The following is a 19,487-nucleotide window of genomic DNA, read 5'->3' as shown; positions in this document are numbered from 1 at the left end:
ACTGATAATATGTGTACTTGTATTATCTAAGATACTACGCCTGAGAAGACGGCATTAGTAAATAAACATTTCAAATACACATGTGTTCTTCTTAACTCCATGTTCTGGTTTCTAAGAAATATATAACGACCGACTGTTCATGAGTTCCACGTATCCTGAGGTACTATAAGTTCATATTCTGGATTGTCTAAACATTGAGAGTTTGTTATATCCAATGTGACACTGTACCTAGCTTGCTAAGGAGTTTTTGATTACTAACGTGAGTTTTGGGACACCCTAATTCGCCGAGGTTCCAATCCTCTGTCCACAGTTCTGTGTGAGAACAGAAACCCTGCGACAGGGGCACCCCCGACCCTTGCTGGAGCTTCATCACACTTGCGATACAACTCCAGCAATGCGCCACCTTTACGGCACAGATACATCACGCATCTGTGCTGTTTTTGCCCCATGATGCGCCGCATTGTAAATGCAGCACACCATAGGTGACGGAACAGCGGCACAGAATGACTAACACATCCCTGGTGATGCGCCAGTCATCATAAATGTATCCCTATGCTTCTTATCTTGTTAGAGATGAACCGCCATATGTATCATCAAAGTTTTTTGCATTTCCTAAATAGCGAACTTTAAGGAATAAATAGCGATTCTTTACCATTCCTAGTTTGCGATTAGCTATTTGCTAATTACAAATTACCCATTCATTTCCTTCATTTCCATAGGGCGGTTGGACTCACTTTTAGCTCGAACGGCTGAATGGATTTCCACGAAACTTGGCAAAATTGTAGGGACTGGTAGCCCGATGTGCCTTTGCTATGTCTCAAGATATATGCTCCAGTGGTTTTTACGAAAATTAACTTTGAAAAATATATATTGGGCTACATTGGCCTATATATATGTTGGAGCCCAAATGTAGCCCAATGTAGCCCAATGAAGCCCAATGTAGCCCAATGTAGCCCAAAGATGGCCGCCAGACACACAAAAAAAACAAATGTAGCCCAAATATCAGCCAGATGTAGCCCAACTATAGCCCAGTGACAGAATGACCAATCAGCTTCGCAAACCTCCGTTACGCGAAGCGGAGCGCTGTTACAGATATATATCTTTTTTTGAACGTTAATTTCTCAAAATCCACTGGAGCACATATATTGAGACCTAGCAAAGGCACATCGGGCTACCAGTCCCTAATATTTTGCCAAGTTTCGTGCAAATCCATTCAGCCGTTTTATTATTATTATTATTTTTTTTGCCCCGCGGGGCCCTTTTAAAACCTCCACATCAAACCTAGGGGGTCAGCGAGGATCTACTATGCCCCCTTATGGTTATTTCCCCCTTTGTTTTGGCCTCCTCTTGTCTCTCGATCCTACCGAGAGACAAGATGGCGGCCGCTACGGACTTTTTGGAATGTTGACAGACGCCAGAGAACCAATCAGCTTCGCTTCACAAAGCTCCGTTGCGCGAAAAGTACGCGTCCTGGGACGCTGCCCGGTCCGCTGTTACAGATATATATCTTTTTTTAAACGTTAATTTCTCAAAATCCACTGGAGCACATATATTGAGACCTACAAAAGGCACATCGGGCTACCAGTCCCTACAATTTTGCCAAGTTTCGTGCAAATCCATTCAGCCGTTCGGGCTAAAAGTGAGGCCAACCGCCCTATGGAAAACTCAATGTTAAAAACACGTTTTGGGAGCCCCCTTTTTTCTCGGCCCCCCCTTGACGAACCCCCCCCAAATTTTCAAGGGCTGCTCAGAAACAAAATGTGCCATTTTCCTGAAAATTTCAGCCAATTCCGTCCACAAACGCCAAAGTTATTAGACATAGAATTTTCAAAAATCCCATAGAGAAAAAATCCTAACTATATATACCTACTGGCGACCGCCAGTAGGTAATATATATATATATATATATATATATATATATATATATATATATATATATATATATATATATATATATAAATTTCTATGGCAAAATGAAACCCCTCATTTTGTTCCTTTTCAAATTAAATGTATTAAGTGTTACCACTTTATTCCAATCAAGATGACTTCAGGTGTGCCATACTTTTGTCATAAGTAAGACTGTTAGCGTTCTAGTTGCTCTTTAGAACACTCTGGGACATTCTGTCATTGGGCTATAGTTGGGCTACATCTGGCTGATATTTGGGCTACATTTGGGCTCTTTTGTCTCTGGTGGCCATCTTGGGAGACTGCTTATCAGAATTCTTTTAATGAAATATAAGAGGATTTGAGAAGTCACTCAAAATGTGCCCTAATTTTTCTTTCTTCAGCACTAATCATAATTTCTATGGCAAAATGAACCCCCTCATTTTGTTCCTTTGCAAATTAAATGTTTTAAGTGTTAACACTTTATTCCAATCAAGATGACTTCAGGTGTGCCATACTTTTGTCATAAGTAAGACTGTTAGCGCTCTAGTTGTTCTTTAGAACACTCTGGGACATTCTGTCACTGGGCTATAGTTGGGCTACATCTGGCTGATATTTGGGCTACATTTGTTTTTTTTTGTCTCTGGTGGCCATTTTTGGGCTACATTGGGCTACATTGGGCTACATTTGGGCTCTAACATATATATAGCCCAATGTAGCCCAATATATATTTTTCAAAGTTAATTTTCGTAAAAACCACTGGAGCATATATCTTGAGACATAGCAAAGGCACATCGGGCTACCAGTCCCTACAATTTTGCCAAGTTTTGTGGAAATCCATTCAGCCGTTCGAGCTAAAAGTGAGTCCAACCGCCCTATGGAAAACTCAATGTTAAAAACACGTTTTGGGACCCCCCTTTTTTCTCGGCCCCCGCTTGACGAAACCCCCCCAAACTTTCAGGGGACGCTCAGGAACAAAATGTGCCATTTTCCTAAAAATTTCAGCCAATTCCGTCCATCAACGCCAAAGTTATTCAACATAGAATTTTCAGAAATCCCTATTCAAAAAAATCCTAACTATATATACCTACTGGCGACTGCCAGTAGGTAATATATATATATATATATATATATATATATATATATATATATATATATATATATATATATATAATATATATATGGTGTCCATAGTTGTAGCTCTGTGTAGTCTGCACATATAGTATTTGTCATATACGTTATTAAACGTGTTGAGAACGGTTGAGGAACACCTATTGGATGTATCAGTGACGTTTCAACCCATTTAAGACATGTTTCCTTAGCTCACCAAGGCAGGTCTTCTTCAGGACATAAAAATCTAGTGCAGCCTGATGGGGGACCTAAAGGGATTAAGCCCGAATGGCCCGTACACACAATGTGCCAAAGAAATGAAAACTATGGCCCCTCACAACAAGGATGAAGTGAATTTTACCAAGGTAAAAATCGCGAAGGCGATGCATATATGTAGATCCAGCTAGAATTCTACACTGTGCCCTTCCATCGTCACTTGTTTAGTTATTTCTGTTCTATCCCAGACAGTCATGCTCCCTGAGGAAGACAAGTTTGCTCAGGTTAGTTCCTAATATCTGCAACCGCCTTCTCCCAGGTCTTAGAAGCCAATACAATATTTTTATCTTCAGAAATCCCTTTGTTGGAGTTGTATCTATTTTATATTTTTGTAAAGTTTTTCTTCTAAGTCTGTTTACCCCTTAAAACTGGAATACTCCTCAAGTTATCTGTCCATGCTATATAACACCGGGTATTTATTCATTCATTAATTTGCTTTCATAACTACAGCAAGCTACCTGTAGACAGTAGTTTTTTGCGTAGAACTGGGTACGTGGGGTTTTCATATTAGAGAGCGTATGCCTGGGGTCCAGTGCACATGCGAATGGATAAAAACAGAGAGGATTGGAAGTGGAGAAAGCTGTATTTAAGTGGAGATGAGTAGTGTGAATGCACCACCTAGATTCTTTCAAACCTCTCGGATACCTTTAATAAAATGGTCACAATGACACTGCTGTTTCGAAAAGTACCTGATAGGCAATTATGACAAAAAGTACACAGTTGAAAGGAAACCTGTTATTTTGTAGAGCTGTTTAGGTACCAAAGGAAATTGAATATTTGATCACTTGCCTGAGATTGTACCTGTGACAACAAAATTTGGTACTTGGGATGTTACTTCGGATGAATATGTAGATGCTATTGAACAACTTTCTTGCTACTTTGCAGATGGTATTAATATTGTAGTTGAAAGTCATTGCTTCTATACTACGAACCATTGCTAAATAAATCCAATGATTAAAATGTGTTGGAAATGCATATTTTAGCATCCTTATGTGGTATTAATGGTGCTTTAGTAACATTATTGAAGGGGCCAGAGAGTGGTGGGCTGTTGTGAGAAAAAACACAGGAGAATCTCCTATGTTTCAAGATTCCTAGTTTGACAGAAACAATTGATATTGCAAAAGGGATTGAATGATCATTACCTGCATCTAGGGGATTTAAGTGTGATGCAACATTAGCTAGTGGCGTCTTTACAGTAACTCTTGATTCTACAATCATTCCCCAGAGAAAATAATGAGAGGAAACCATTTTCTGCCAAACGTGGTTCTTGAGATCCCAGCAAAGGGGCAGCATTTTTCACAGGGTAAAATCACCTTAAAAATCAACTCACTTCCTAAAAGGAGTATCGCAACTCCAACAAATGATTATATTGTAGCTAAAATCTACTGTTAGCCTTTATATATTCTCCACTGTGCACCCTAAAAGCCAGACATTCACTACAATACATTTCAGTAGGATAAAAATGGCAGAGCCTTACTGTAGGAAAATGGCCCTCCCTGTGGTGTCACCCCAAAATGTTTTAACTTCCTCCTCCTCTTTTTCTGACCTTGCTTTTGTTGGCCCTAGGACTCTGAGCAATTTACCACTGCTAACCAGTGCTAAAGTGGCTGTGTTCTCTCCTCTATAGCTGGTAATATTGGCACAAACCCAATTGACATATTTAATTTAATGTACTTATAAGTCCATAGTAAAGTGCACTGTAAATGAAATGCTACTAACGGGCATGCAGCACTGCTTGTGCCACTCACTTAAGTAGCCCTCCAACAATGTCTCAGACCTGTAATTGGAGAGCCTGTGTGTGCAGTTTACAATGCCATTTTGTTGTGGTAAAAGAAAACTTTTGCCAGGCCCAAATCTACGCCTTTTATACATATAAATCACCCCTAAGGTAGGCCGTGACCAACCCAGAAGGGGTGCAATGAATTCAAAGGCAGGACATGTACATTTAGGTTTTGCATGTCCTGGCAGTTAAAAACTCTTATAATGGTTTTTTTACTACTGCAATGTTTACATATCTAATAGGATAACATTGGGATTATCTTAATATATTTTTTAGGTGTAATTTCCAAAAGAAAGATGTGACTGTTCCAAATTTGATGTCTCTGTAATCCTAATTCAAAATACTAATTTATGGTGAAATTGGATTTTAAATTACAATTCTGAGAAGGCCACTTTTAGAAAGTTTAATTTCTTAATTTAGGCATTTCGTGACAGCTGCCTGTCTCTGATCACATCTGGGGTGTGTGACAGTTGGGCTTTGTGTATTCCCCTAGACAATCAGACACAGTGGGAGCTTAGGTCTGGCATGATGGGCCATACCGGCAGGATAGGAGAGAGGGAGGAGATGGACCCAGTCTCACACACACCTGAATAGGCTGTGTCCTATTCCACACAAAGGGCTGCATACCTCCCTGTGCTGTAGTGAGTCTAGAGCCAGGGCAGGACCGCTGTGCACTTCAAAGGCCTGTCTTTGAAGTCTTCCCCACTTCGAAGGCCAAACTGGGTATAAGTACTGGACCTCTGATACCATCACTTCAGTACACCTCTGGACCTGTGGATACTCTGCCAGGAAGAACATATGCAGGCTGTTGAAGGGACTGCCACGCTGCTGGACAGCCACTCTGAAGTAGCTACTGCTTTGCCGTGCTGACCTGCTACCTGCTGCCCTCTTGCCTGGAGAGGAAGTACTGGACCTGGGATCCATCTTTAACCCAGGGTCCCAGAGAGACTCAAAAGGCTAGTCTGCTGGTCTCCTGATCTGAGGACGTAACAGGTTCCCTACAGCTCCTGCACTCATCTTCCACAAGTTACTGCCCCCAAGAGCTGCCTCTCAGGTCCCTGGTCCCTAGGCGTGATTCTCAAGCTCTTAAAGGCAAGCTTTTCGGCTCAGGTGAACAGGCCCATTTGCTCCGGAACCGCACCCCTCACAGGGAGAATCAGCGCGAGCCACCGCAAGTTTGTCTCTTTGCACAGCAAGTATCATCCGCTGGTGTGGATCACCACAGCCGACCTGTCCATAACGCCCAGCCTGATCTTCGTGCCATGCCAACTATCGCCAGCGACACACTCCTTGCTCCCAAAGAACTTCTTCCCTAAGAACAGGACTCTTGGCACACAAACATTGAGAAGGTAAACTTTCAGCAGGTCTAATCTGGCACTGATTCCGACCAGTGCTCCATTGTGGTCGGCCTGAACGTTTGGACTAGATGGTACGCACAGGTTAATTTAAGGCATGCTTGTGCCTTACCCTGACTAGGATTGTGGCTCCTTCTTGACCATGGCTTATACCCCAGTTAACCAGGAACCCAATTTCTAACATCCTTATCACAAAAACAAATCCAGCAGGTATGCTTCTTGTGGCCTTCCACCTGAACAGTTGTATGAAAAATGCACCATTTAATAATCAATTTGTGATTTGCACCCAAATGTTAACAGTTTTAGTTATAATGTCAATATTATTAAAAGGGTGCTCTCTGACCCAACCCTGGTCATTAACTACCTGGAGTGCCACCCTCCCGTGAATGATATTGCTAAATTAATGTCAAAGATCCTGACACGCAGGAAAGCTGTCTCTAGGCAGACCTAATCAAGAAGAACACTTTTAACGGAACAGCGTAGTCAGCACGCGGCGATCCATGGTACTTCTGTCTACTCCATCTGATGCTCACAGCTGCCACGTGCACAGGGGAAGGTGCCCCTTATGCGCAGCTCCCACTTGCAGAATCTTTACTGATTGGCAATGGTGGTCAGTAACCGTCCCATGGTCTGCAAACGCAGGAGATATCACTAACCTTTGACACACTTCTTGCAAATGTCTTCCTTTTCGTACCACGTTTCATAGCGCTTACAAGAAATCACAATGTTGAGATTGTGGGGGAGATTCACTAAGATTTTATGCAGTGCTTTTGTCACAAAAATGAAGTAAATCAGCACAAAATCTTTTTTTTTCAATTTACTTTCCAACGCTAAACTTGTTTTGCATTACTTACTGCCAAGGGGTGTACCATGAGTGCAGCATGGGTGTTCCCATGCAACCACCCAAGATTTCAGACGCTAAGCCCTATTTACTAAATAAAGTAGACAGCGTTTAGCGTTAGAAAACTGCACCCTTTTGACATAGGCGCTAGGAAGGAGAAATGCTTCCATTTCTGCTTCCTTTTCCAACTTTGCACGTGTGCTGCATTTTAAAGCACACATACAAAGCGGTAAAAGGGCTAAAGTTAGCCTAAGCATAGTACTTTATACTGGAAGGATTCCTTCCAGTACAAAACCTATGCTCGACTCAGGTAGACAATCTTGCACCATGACGCAAAGTTGTCTCCGTGGTGCACAGCAGCTGATTTCCTCGCCGGCGCTAGGGAAAGGGGAGGAGAGTGCCATATTTTAGTAAATTTGGAGCTCTCCTGCTCCGTCCTTCTCACGCAGCGCAGCATTTGTGGCTGCTGCACTGCGCTGTCTGAATAAATGGTAAATCTGCCCCTTCGTGTTGCAAAGCCAACACAATGACACTTTGGTGCAGTTTAGTTGTTCATCATCGCACGGCATGCTACTTTCTGCAGTGCAGACATTGCAAGATCTAAAAACATGCCACGAAGTAGCTACTTATGATTTTTACTAGTTATAATTGTTTTTCCACTGACTCTCTGCTACTCAGTTGCTCTAAGAAATACTACAGAGTATTCAGTATTAATTAATTTATTGCTTGAGAAGTGTCTGTCCCCCAACAGGAAGCAAATGTCCCAAGACACTCTATGGACTCTGCTCAACTGCTGCTTATGCTGAAAATAACTTCTGTGTCATGCTATCCAACAAACAAAAGTCCTAATTTGGGAATAAAAATCTTCAGTTTAACAAGCTGGTATTGTTGACAATTATACTATTTTGCTAGAATGGTCCCAGAAATAGTTTATTGCAAGCAATATTAGCATCAGTGTAACAATTATCATTGTTTCAACAATTAATGGAAACCCACTACATTTTCGTTCACTTTTCTTGCAAAAATCTTCTACTTTCTTTGTAAGTTAATTGCTATTGTCATGCAAGATCACAATTTCAAACTGGGGTCCTCATTTACAAAAAAATGGCACAGTGTGGCGCTGCAAGCCATTTTGCTGCGCCGAGCTGCGTCATTTTAAAAGCACAGGGATGCATTGTATTAACAATACGACACAACTGTGTGCTTTCCTCTGCGCTGGCGCAAAATTGGCTGGCATGCACCAGCGCAGGCACCGTTGCGTCATGTTGCAAGGAGTCTGCTTTGTGGGGATGATGGTTTTTGTGCAGGAAGGAACACCTTCCTGCACAAACACAATCATTAATGGTATTTCCTCTTTCTACGCGTGCTGCAGAATGCAGCACACATAGAAAGAGGAACAAGAATTTGCAATGCAATATGTCTCACATTCGCGAGAGTTTATGCTATTGGCATTGTAGATGACAATGCCTTTTATTTATCTGTTTTGATAATTAACACATAAATAAAAGGCATTGTCATTTACAATGCCAATAGCTCAAACTCTTGTAAATGCGAGACCTATTTCATTTCAAAGAAGCGGCCACCGTTGTCCCGGGCTGCTTGGAAAGTGAAAGGACACATGGCGCGCCGAATGCTGCAGGAACGCATTTCGTGCCCGCAGTAGGAGAAACTCATTAAAGAAAATAGTGCTTACAGACTAAACAAGACATACCGTGTAACAGCAGATGTAAAAGGGCCAGTCCTCATGGGAGGGTATAAATGAAGGCAAGGCGGCACTAAGGCAGGACTAACAAGCCTATTAATGAATCAGAAGCCAGCATTGATGAAGGACAATGACACAAGCCAATGACAAACATGGGCAGGGAGTGAGCGGGGCACCAAGTCTATACTTGAATACAGCATGCCTCGCAGAGAAGCGCATTCCAGATTCGACCTAAAAACGAGGAGAAATACAAGTATTTCTCCTTATTGTGCCACTCTGACATCTCCACTTAGGAGGAATAGGATTCTGATGCATTCCCAGCTTTACAAAACATTGTTAATCTGGGAACACCCACAGTAACACCTATGGAACGCCTCTTTCACGCATTACTCTGCAGGGTTAATTGATGTGGCGGTGTAAATATGGGCAAGCTCATTGAGCTGCCGGTGCATCAAAAAAGTGACAAACTGTCGTAAATGAGGCCATGAATATTTAATTCAACTGAGGAGCAAAGCAGCCAAGTACAGAGAGGTAATGCTCCTCTGCACCCATGAGGATCAGCTGAACTTGGCTGCACCTATTGGCAACACAAAATGATGCACTTTAGGAATATAGGGTCAAAATGTGATGCATCCAGTCCCTGCATCTCACGGGTCAGACCCCCTGCCTTTATAATACACTTCATTTTATTGTAACTACACATACATATAAAAAGTAAAACAAAAGTGACGAAAATTCAAAATGAAGGTTGTTTAGATATGTAAAAGGATTGAAAAGGGAGCAAACATGAAAAATAGTGAAAAGAAATAAATGTAAAATAGGGGCAAGAGATGAGAGAACAGTACACAAAAAGGGCCATGGTTTAAAAAGGAGAGGACTGCCCAAAAGAAAAAGAAAGGAATGTAAAGAAGAAAAAAAAAGTATATAAATAAACAAGCACTGGGAAAGCCAAAAGCTTTGTCTTATATAAAGAGAAAGGGATTTCTGTGTTATTTGTTTGTCTTTCCTTTGTTCTCTCTCTCTCCCCCTGTCACACACATACACAGACCCACACCACACATAGAGGAGGGTGCAATTCTGTAAACCATGGAGGTCCCTTCATCAAAATGCCATGAGTATCAGACGTTACCTCATTTCCCACTGGCCCCCGATTACATAGCTAGTTTGAACCATTAACTCATCCACGGTACCTTAAGTGCCTCTGCTTTTCTATTAAGTGGCAAGGGGCGCTGCAATGAATGAGCACTACATAAATGGTTTTTCTTTTTGCTGTCTGTTTCTGCCACAGTCTTCATGGTCCTTGAAACCAAGGGTAGAAAAGGCTTTGCCAGGAGTCCCAAAGGGGAGGTCAGGGGTAGCAGCTCTCACCTCTAGATGGACCTAATAGACACCCATGTTAAGCCCTCTAGAACTTTTTGAAGAGATAATGTTAACAAAACATACATTTGAAAATGTGGATGAGATATATCAGTGAGTCAATGCACCTGCTGCAGACATCTATGGACACTTCAGTGGGTCAATGCACCGGCTGTAGCATCTATGGACACTTCAGTGGGTCAATGCACCGGCTGCAGCATCTATGTTTAATCTGACATTTACCAGCTCTAATTCTAGAAATGTATGTCTAATCCACCAGAATAGAGACTGAGATCAAATGCACATCCGAGATAGCGACTGCAGCGATGTGCGGACAATCCTAGCGAGCTAAGAAATTGCTTTTTCTCTAAATGCCTCAGAGATCTGTGTGTGACGTACTGGACACGAGTGCCGTTCTTAGAGACCCATCTCTCTTTCACCAAGTCACTGTCTCCACAGGGACATATTCTAACAAAGAGTTCAGTTTCTTTTGGTTGTCTTTTGCTCAGCCCTAGGGATACAGTGATAAATGGATAGAGCATGCAAGTAGGGCGCCTACTCTACCAAAGAAATTGATTGGTGTCTGTTGTTGTGTTTGGATACTTCAAGCATTTATATTCCTTTTTAATCACCTGGAAGGGCTGGTAATGTCTAGTTTTTTGGAGGCAAGGTAAGGGACTAAGGTAATTGTTCCTCATGAGAAGGGTTTGAAGGATGGGATTTTTCTATAATTTTTGCTTCTAGTGCTAGAAAATGTAAAGACAAGGTGATGTGGTCCTCAGACCTCCCTTACCGTTGTTTACTCTTACAAGCCACCCTTAATTTTTTAAAGAACTATGGAAAATCAAAACACCCAACCAGGACCGGGCTTAGCGTTGGTGGTGCCCGGTGCGACATAATTTGTTGTTGTTCTCCCCCACCCACCTAATGGCCTCTTTTTTTATGGATTCCCTCAATACCACCCTCCATTGGTGGGTGACACACATCTCTCCTTAGCCCATCTCCCACATGAATTTATTTTATAGTGCTTCACCCAATTGTAGAGTGTCAGAGCGCTTTACATATCAAACAGATTATACAGAGATTGCTTTGCTTGTTCAAACCATACTGAAAGGGGACAATACTGGGAATTTCATCAAGGTCTTTCAAGTGTCTATGTGAAATGCAGATCTGCTGACGTGTACACATTTGGGCAAGTTCACAAAGGCATTTATGAGTACGTGAGGTAGCACTACAGCTACGCCAACATGTGGAGCTCCAGCATATTGCAAAGATGCCACAAATCCTTTCTATGTGTGCTCATTGCATATGAATATTTCCATTTTAGATAATTTGGGACCAATTTGTATAGGTAAGTAAAGGTATGTATAAGAAACCTGCAGAAGTGCTAATTTATGTCCTACAAAGTGCCTTTGGGAATCGTTCTCTTCTTTAACCCCTTGCCTGCGCTGAACTTTCCGCGCTAGTGCGGAACATTCTATTGTGCGGGCGGGGTCGCGACGTTCAACGGACGTGCGCAGCACTACCGAGGTAGTGCACGCGATGTCCGCTGAACGTCGGCAACGGCGATGGGGTTAACAGAATCCGTTTGTTTTCATAATTGAATGCATCAAACTAGTGCTGTAAGCTCATCCTGTTTGCTGCAGGTTTAAAAGGTCTTCATAGGGGTACGTAGCTTCAGGGGTGGTTGTTTGGGGTGTTCACCCCCTAATATATATATTGTTTCTGATAAAATAGTTGGGTACAGGTGCTTTCAATGGGGTACGGTGAGGTGTCTGGGAGATTTCATCTGGAATTTTTACATGCACACTGACAAAAACGCACACCCACTCCCTCTCTGTTTTGAAAGCCCTCTAACATGTTGAATATTTTACAAAATACTGTTTTCTCTCACTTAGGGGCATATTAACCCACATAAGGATGGAAATATTATCGCCGGCTATCGCTGAGAATTATCGCCATGATAACGCTATATTTACAATGCATAGCGCTATGGCGATAATATTTCAGCGATAGCGGTGTTTACAGTAGAACTTCGCTGGTTTTTCAGCGATGTTCCATGGAAAACAGCGATAACATTGCTGATACAACCCTGTGGTCGTATCAGCATAATCCACCTACCATTATTAGTATGCCTTAGTCTGGAATTTTTTTTTTTGCAGAGTTTTATATAGCGCAAACTAGACCCAAACCGAATCAGGTATCAGAGCGCTTTACATATTTTTCCAGTTACGTTACATGAGGACACGCTAAATTCCAGCGTTAAGGCTGAGGTAGCGCCATTTTTTTAATCGCTGCAACTCCTTGTTAATATCGCGAAGCTGCCTTTGTGATATTTTCATGTGTTGTTTTCACAACCACGCCTTCTTTGCATCTCATTAGCAATGCGAGGCGAGGCTGTGAAAAAACGGGCTCTACATCAAAGAAACACGCGCTAGCGTGTCCTTGATGATATTGCAATATAATTATCGCCGCTTATCGCCCGAAAACGGATGCTAAAGCGGAGATAATTATATCACCAGCCCTTGCTAATATGCCCCTTAGTACTCTTACCAATCCGCATTCCTCTCCCTTTTCACAGTCCCAAGGCCCCTCATGCACATTCCTTGTCCTAAAACGTATTTAAACATTCTGGGGCATATTATCAAGGGTGGCGATAGTGACTTATTGCCGCTTTAGCGGCCCTTTTCGGCCGCTAAGCGGCGAAAATTCTATCGCCCTATTAACAAGCTGTCGCTAACAGCAGTTAGCGACAGCTTGTAGGCGATAGCGAGCGGTTCGGGGCCCGCTTTGCATGTCAGCGATATTTATCGCTAATGACGTGCAAAGTGGGCGTACGCAACCTGTTAGCGACTGAAAGCAGTCGCTAACGTCGCTATTGCCTATTAGCAAGGCAGGCGTAACGATGGAAATATTCGCGCTAAGCGCGAATATCTCCAAAAAACTAACACCTGCCCAGACCAGTTCTTAGCCATGTTATCCAATGGGAGGTGGATAACTTGGCTAAGAGCATTTCGTCGCTAATACGTGAATATCGCTGTATTCTCAGCGTTATTCACGCATTTCGCCGCTATCGCCGGAAAATGTATCGCTTTGGAGATAAACATTGCTAATAGCAAGTTATATAAGCAATAAATTCCGGCGATGCTCAGCGATAAAAAATTTGTCGCTAAGCCTATTTAGCGATAAATATCGCTACTTGTTGGTAATATGCCCCTCTATTCCAGCCGGACTGTTCGAAAATCTGAAGCAGAGTCCCCCCCCCCCCCCCCCCCCCGTTTCCCCCCACCCACACACACACCAAGCTAGGCCCCTGGGTCCTCACTTCCTGTTTTCTCACATAGCTGTTGAGTATGTTGCAGCAGAGTGTCAGTGGAGCAGTGAGAGTGAAGTGCCGTCATTGCACTCTCTCCTGACCCCTGGGAGCAGCAGCGTTTTCTGGCGCTTCTAATGGGAGAAGGCTCGTTAATTTGTCATTAGGTCTGTTAAAGTTACAGCATTCCAGCTGCAGTGCTGTCAGACAAACACAGTTCACTCCCGGGCAAATGCAGAATAAATGGCATGTGAAACTATACTGACTCATGGAGCGCACACCATCAGTAATTAATGATGCAAAGAGAGTCAAATATAATAAATAATTCGCTTTGACAATCAAATCAAACTTCTCACATCTGAATATTTTAACGTTTTAACTTGCAATTAATTTCACAGTATGGCATACCAGGAAAACATTTAATAGGCAATTGGTTTGATTTTAGGACACACACGCAGTTTATAGATCTGGGTTTTTGCAGCGTAGTTGCCACCAATAACCATTTAGGGGCTTATTTATGAGCCCTTGCGTCACTTTTGCGCCGCCGGTGTGTCACTTTTTGTGACACACCAGCAGCGTAAAAAAATGCACCACATTACTTCATATTTACAAAGTGAGGCATCTAGGTAGATGCGTCACTTTGTAAACCCCTGCTCCACATTATACCTGCGCCAGGTATAATGTATGCAGGGGGGCGTTCTGACGTAAGTAAGCCTCGTAGAAGTGATGCACTGCGCCACTTCTAGGATTCAAATGCGTCAATAGCTTACGCCTGCCTCAGGCGTAAGACTGACGCAGCCACATTGAAATGGGACTTGCCCACGTTAACCACTTGGGCGCTGATGACGAGCTGAGCTCGTCATCAGTTGCGCTGCTCGCACGCTCGTCATGTAACGCGCCTTTTTTTAAAAAGCCGCGCAGCGCAAAAAAACCCGCCGCACGCATGCTGAAGTTGCGTCACTTTTATGACACACTCCAGCAATGCATCATTTTTGCGCCTTCAGATACGTCAGAAATACTGACGTATCTGTAGCACCTAGCGACCTAATGCGTCATATTGTAAATATGATGCATCCAGCATGTTGCAAGGAGGGCACAATGAAAACGGACGCATCGCTGTTTTCACGCAGTGATGCATCACTTTTCATAAATGAGGCCCCCAGTTAAACAGCACACAATGTTATAGTTTATGTGTGGTAAAAACACCCCAGTGCCGTGAAAGTATGTGTACAACCCTATAGGAGCACCATAGAGAATTATAGGGTGGTGCTGATTTTTCTGCTCATGGAACCCCACTGAATAGCCTATTTCATGTAGCTTTGATCACCTACATTTAGCACCTGCTCCAAGCATGACAATATTTCACATAATTTAGCAAAATGTAAAACTGGCTTTTGGTGCTATATATTTTTTTTTTATAAACACATTTTTATTTTTATTGAAGTGACAAAATAAAGAAAGTACACCACCCTTACAGTCCGACTCCATAAAATTCCAGGACTTATAAGAAGAAATCAGCACCCCAAGATTTACAGATAGTAATAAAGCATATAAATATAAATTGGACATTCCCTGTATGACTAAGCCACATACCCCACCCATTTCCCCCAAACCTTACGATAGTTCTTAGGACATCCAGGAGCCTCATACATAACTTTCTCCTGCGTGGCACACCAATCCACCCCGGGACTCCATCGTCCAACGCTCGGAGGTTCGGGGCTGCAATGTCTCTTTTGGCAACCACCATTGACGTAGTGTAAAACAGCTTTTCGTTCCAAGGCCCATCTAGCCCATCAGTGTGGTGCTATATTTTAGCATGAAATGCATCCTTGACATATTTTTGGGACGTAAGGAAGCATTCAGTACTAAAACATTGAGAGAGCGCAACTGAGATAAATGTATGAGTACATCACACTTACCTATAGAGAGCATAATTCATGATGAGAAATGCCATGAGTGCTAATAGTATCTGAAATTATATTCTAAATGTATAGCTAATATAGAGATTTAAGTAGAAGTGGAACTAATACAGAAATGTGTGACATTATATGATTTTATTAGACGTGATTATTTTGAATCTATGTCGTGTAGCTGATAACATATAAGATGGTCTGTGGTAAAACGCAGAACGTGGTAGGCCACAGGGCCAGAGCTGGAGCTAAAAGGGAAGGTGTTTCTTTTCACGACACAGATTGTTTAACGTTTTTGGTCATTGCATTAATGGGCCATGATTTAGAGTAATGTTTTCTAAATAATAGAATAAGAGTTTTAACATGCTTTAATTAAATGAAGAAATAGAATGCTATAATCATAATGTGAAATATTGTAGGCCTGAAATGTTTTAGCATTGATTTACACGTACATGTCTGGGCTGAGAAATGTCGCAAGCCTTTTTAGAAGTTTATGAGAGTTGGGTTCTTGGCGGCAGATATCTGTCTGCAACAGGAAAGGGGGGATCCAATTATAAGTGAATGAATAGAGGTCTGTTCAGTAGACGGCCCAGACATGGAGGAGGGTTCTGGAATGTTTAAGGGGTATCAGCGGGCCGGAGAAGAGACTGAGAAGCAAGGTCAACTCTAACGTCTGAGGCCCAATACAAAGCATCATGGAAAAAGCCTGAAGTTGCACCACGTGAGAGGCGTTTCGCAAGGGGCGTCTCAAATGTTGTTGACTGTTTTGTATTAGGGACAGCACCCCTGGGTGGAGTTAGAGCAGAGACCTGAGGACCCTTTAGAGAGCGGATGGGTAGGCAGTGAGGGGTCATGACTGGAGAACTTTAGGTTTTCACCAAGAGACTTAGAGTGGGTGACTTCCCTTGGGGGTCATTCATTGCTGACACCTTTGTTAGGTTGGGATTTGGTTAAGTAGGGATACCATCTAGAACAGGGTAGGGACGCCTAACCTGTGTTTGTTTTCCTCCAATCTAAATGAAGGAGCGATATGCGTCTATGCTTATAGCTTTGCTATTTTTAGAACTTGTGTTAGTGATTTCTGTTGCTCGTCTGAGGGCTTTTCGAGAGCACATGTATGTAATTGGACCTGTGTATCTCGTGAATCTCATTCTGAGATGCTTGTATTTGCAGCTCATTATATCTTTACAATAAACTTTTGAAACCTAGAAGTTGTCCGTGATCTTTGAGAGTAGAGTCCTTTCTTGGGTGAACTAATTTGCAGATAGGTGTACTGTTTCCTTCCAAGACAGGCAATAAAGGTTCAGTCGACCAGATCGAGGTTTGGATCAATGGATATAAGGTATCGATCAAAATCTCGCCCTTTCAGTTGGTAGCTATAGAGGATGGTTGCCTTCTTGAGGACGGTGACCTAGGCCAGGTTAGCTTACCCCAAGGCCCCTAGAAATCGATGATCGGAAGAACAGCCCGCAGATGAAGATCCGGATGACGTGAGACAGAAAAAGCAGCAGTATCAGAGAGAGTGAGTATAAAGGGTTATGCGTGTTAGATTGCGGTGTTTTTGTATTATATCTATGTTGTAATGTTTGGCGGAGTTGAATGTCTGTAGAGTGACTGTGGAACAGGTTGTGAGCGCGCGCAACCGGTGGAAATCTTAAGTTCAAGGAGAGCTTAAGTGGTTCGGGTGTATCGGACACCCAGAGTAATTGTCAACTAGTGTGAAGGGGGTCATGAGGTACCATTGATCACCCGAGGGACCGAGATAGGGGGAACGTAAGAGTGAGTGCGTGAGTAACGGACGCTGGTCGGAAGTTACTGTGTGTGTAAGTAACCTATCAGAAAGACGATAGACATCTCGTCAGTTGTGTTGACAATTACAGATAGACTGTGGACGTACAGTCGAGAGAAGTGACCGCTTGGTCGGAAGTAGTCATTTTTCAGTGTATGAATGGGACGCATGCATAACCGGGAGACGAATTGAGAAAGGAGGGGTGCTGCTGCGAAGTGGAGAAAAGAGACGTCAGGTGGTGTCGCGACGTGATTGGCCAACAGGAGAAAGACCGCGCTGTGATAGGCCAAGCTAGCAAAGCCGCGACAGGATTGGTGGATTGTCATCAGGAAGTAAACAGAGTAGCGAGGCTGAATTTTGTGCGCATAATTATGAAGTGTTTTAAATGGTTGAAAGCGCTGTTTAAGAAAGAGAGGCGAGGATCGTATGAAGGGGAAGAAGCCCCGCCGGAGGGTACGCCAGCTCGTTATATGGCAGTAAATGTTGGGTTGCATACGATCCTTTGGATATCAGAGTGGAGTAAGATTACTGAAGGAAACGAGGAACTGACGTTCCCGAAGTACGGGACGTTCAGATTAGAGGTGTTACATCGATTGAAATCAGTCATGACCTCAAAGAGACCCTTGCCTAGACCAACCCAGTTTGAAGCCCTTGAGGCATGGCTTAGGGCAGCGCATGAAAGGAATATGAACAGACGACAAGAAAGGGTGAAACGCTCGGTAAGGGCAGTACAGGATGCCAGGTGGGATGCGGATGCTAAAAGATGGAGAGTGCATAATTTGGAAATAAATAAACTGTACCCAGTGTTAGAGGCGCCAGTAAATAAAAGCCCCCTAGAAGAAGATGACGAGAGTGAAACAGAGGACAGCCTGATAAACAGATTACTGACAGACAGGCCACCCCCGTATAATAGAGCAGGGGGAGAGGTCGAGAATACTGAAGGAGAAAAGGGGGGCAATGCAGGAGAGCATAGACCGCTTCCCAGTTCAGAGTGGGATCCTGAGCCAAAGAAAGAGTTGCTCCAGCCTAGTCAGGTGCAACAGGTAGTCGGTAGGTTTGTGGTACAAAGAGCGCCGGAAACGGAAAGCGCCACATCCTACCCATTACCAGATGCACTACAGGTACCTGTTACCATAGGTCCTATAATATCGATATATGACCAAGAGAGAGCAAGAGGGGAAGAACGGAAACGGAAAGACAGAGAAAGAGCAGAGCAGGCAAGGAGGAACGATACCACTAATTCCCCAAGTCAGATGCCGATACCCAGAGAGTGGAGCACCCCGATGCACACAGCAGGGGACCCAGGAGGAGATCCTGGGGGCCCTAGATGGCCAATGGATCTGAGGGGATCTGGACGAAAATCCTTTCAAGAGCTAAATGAGTACATGAAGCAGTGGGATGAGGCAGTGAAGGCTCAAAAGTGCATCAATGCTGCAGAAGCAGAAAGGGAAAGTCAGGACAGCAGAGCACGGACTCACTGCGGGGCTGGGGAGAGTAGCCCGGAGTGGGACTGTAGAGGGAGTAGGGGAGTCACCCATTGGGCCCGGAATGGAGGTAGAACAGACCTGGAAAACGGGGGCCCAGGGAGTGGAGGGGTGGCGTGCCCAATACTCAGTGAAGGGGAGAGGAGAGCGCAAGAGTACAGGAACAGCTTTAAGTGTCCACACTGTGTGCCTGCCACCAGAGAACAGACTGGGAGTTGTGAGAGGTCGCACCATAGTCCCTGTGATGACAGAAATGAGCGCAGCCCAGGGAATATGGGGAACCAGGAAGGATCGTATCGGATACTGAGCGATACGAGGCAAAGGGAGTGTAGCGACCAGAGGGAAAATAACAGAGAGATGTGCGGTGAGAGGAGAGAAGAAGACGAGAGTGGGCAGAGAGAGAGTAGGGATAAAAGGCCCGTGTTCCATCACCTTCCAAGATTGGATGGCCGAGCATGGGACCTGGAGAGATGGGAGCAAGGGAGGCCACCCATTAATTCTCCTGAGCCCAAACGCAGAGCTCGAAGTTGGGATGGTAGGGAGACCAGTGAGCCCCCTTCGAAGGACATATTGCGAGCTGAGATAAAAGCCAAGAGACTTGATGTCTCCAGCTTAAGGTCAGATCTGGATGACATGGTAGATGGTACCCTGCCTTTAGAAAGAATGGAGATGTATGAACAGGATGAA

Source organism: Lissotriton helveticus, chromosome 8 (genome assembly GCF_964261635.1).
Source record: "Lissotriton helveticus chromosome 8, aLisHel1.1, whole genome shotgun sequence".
NCBI classification, from domain to species: domain Eukaryota; kingdom Metazoa; phylum Chordata; class Amphibia; order Caudata; family Salamandridae; genus Lissotriton; species Lissotriton helveticus.
Note: the sequence above shows the minus strand (reverse complement) of the source record.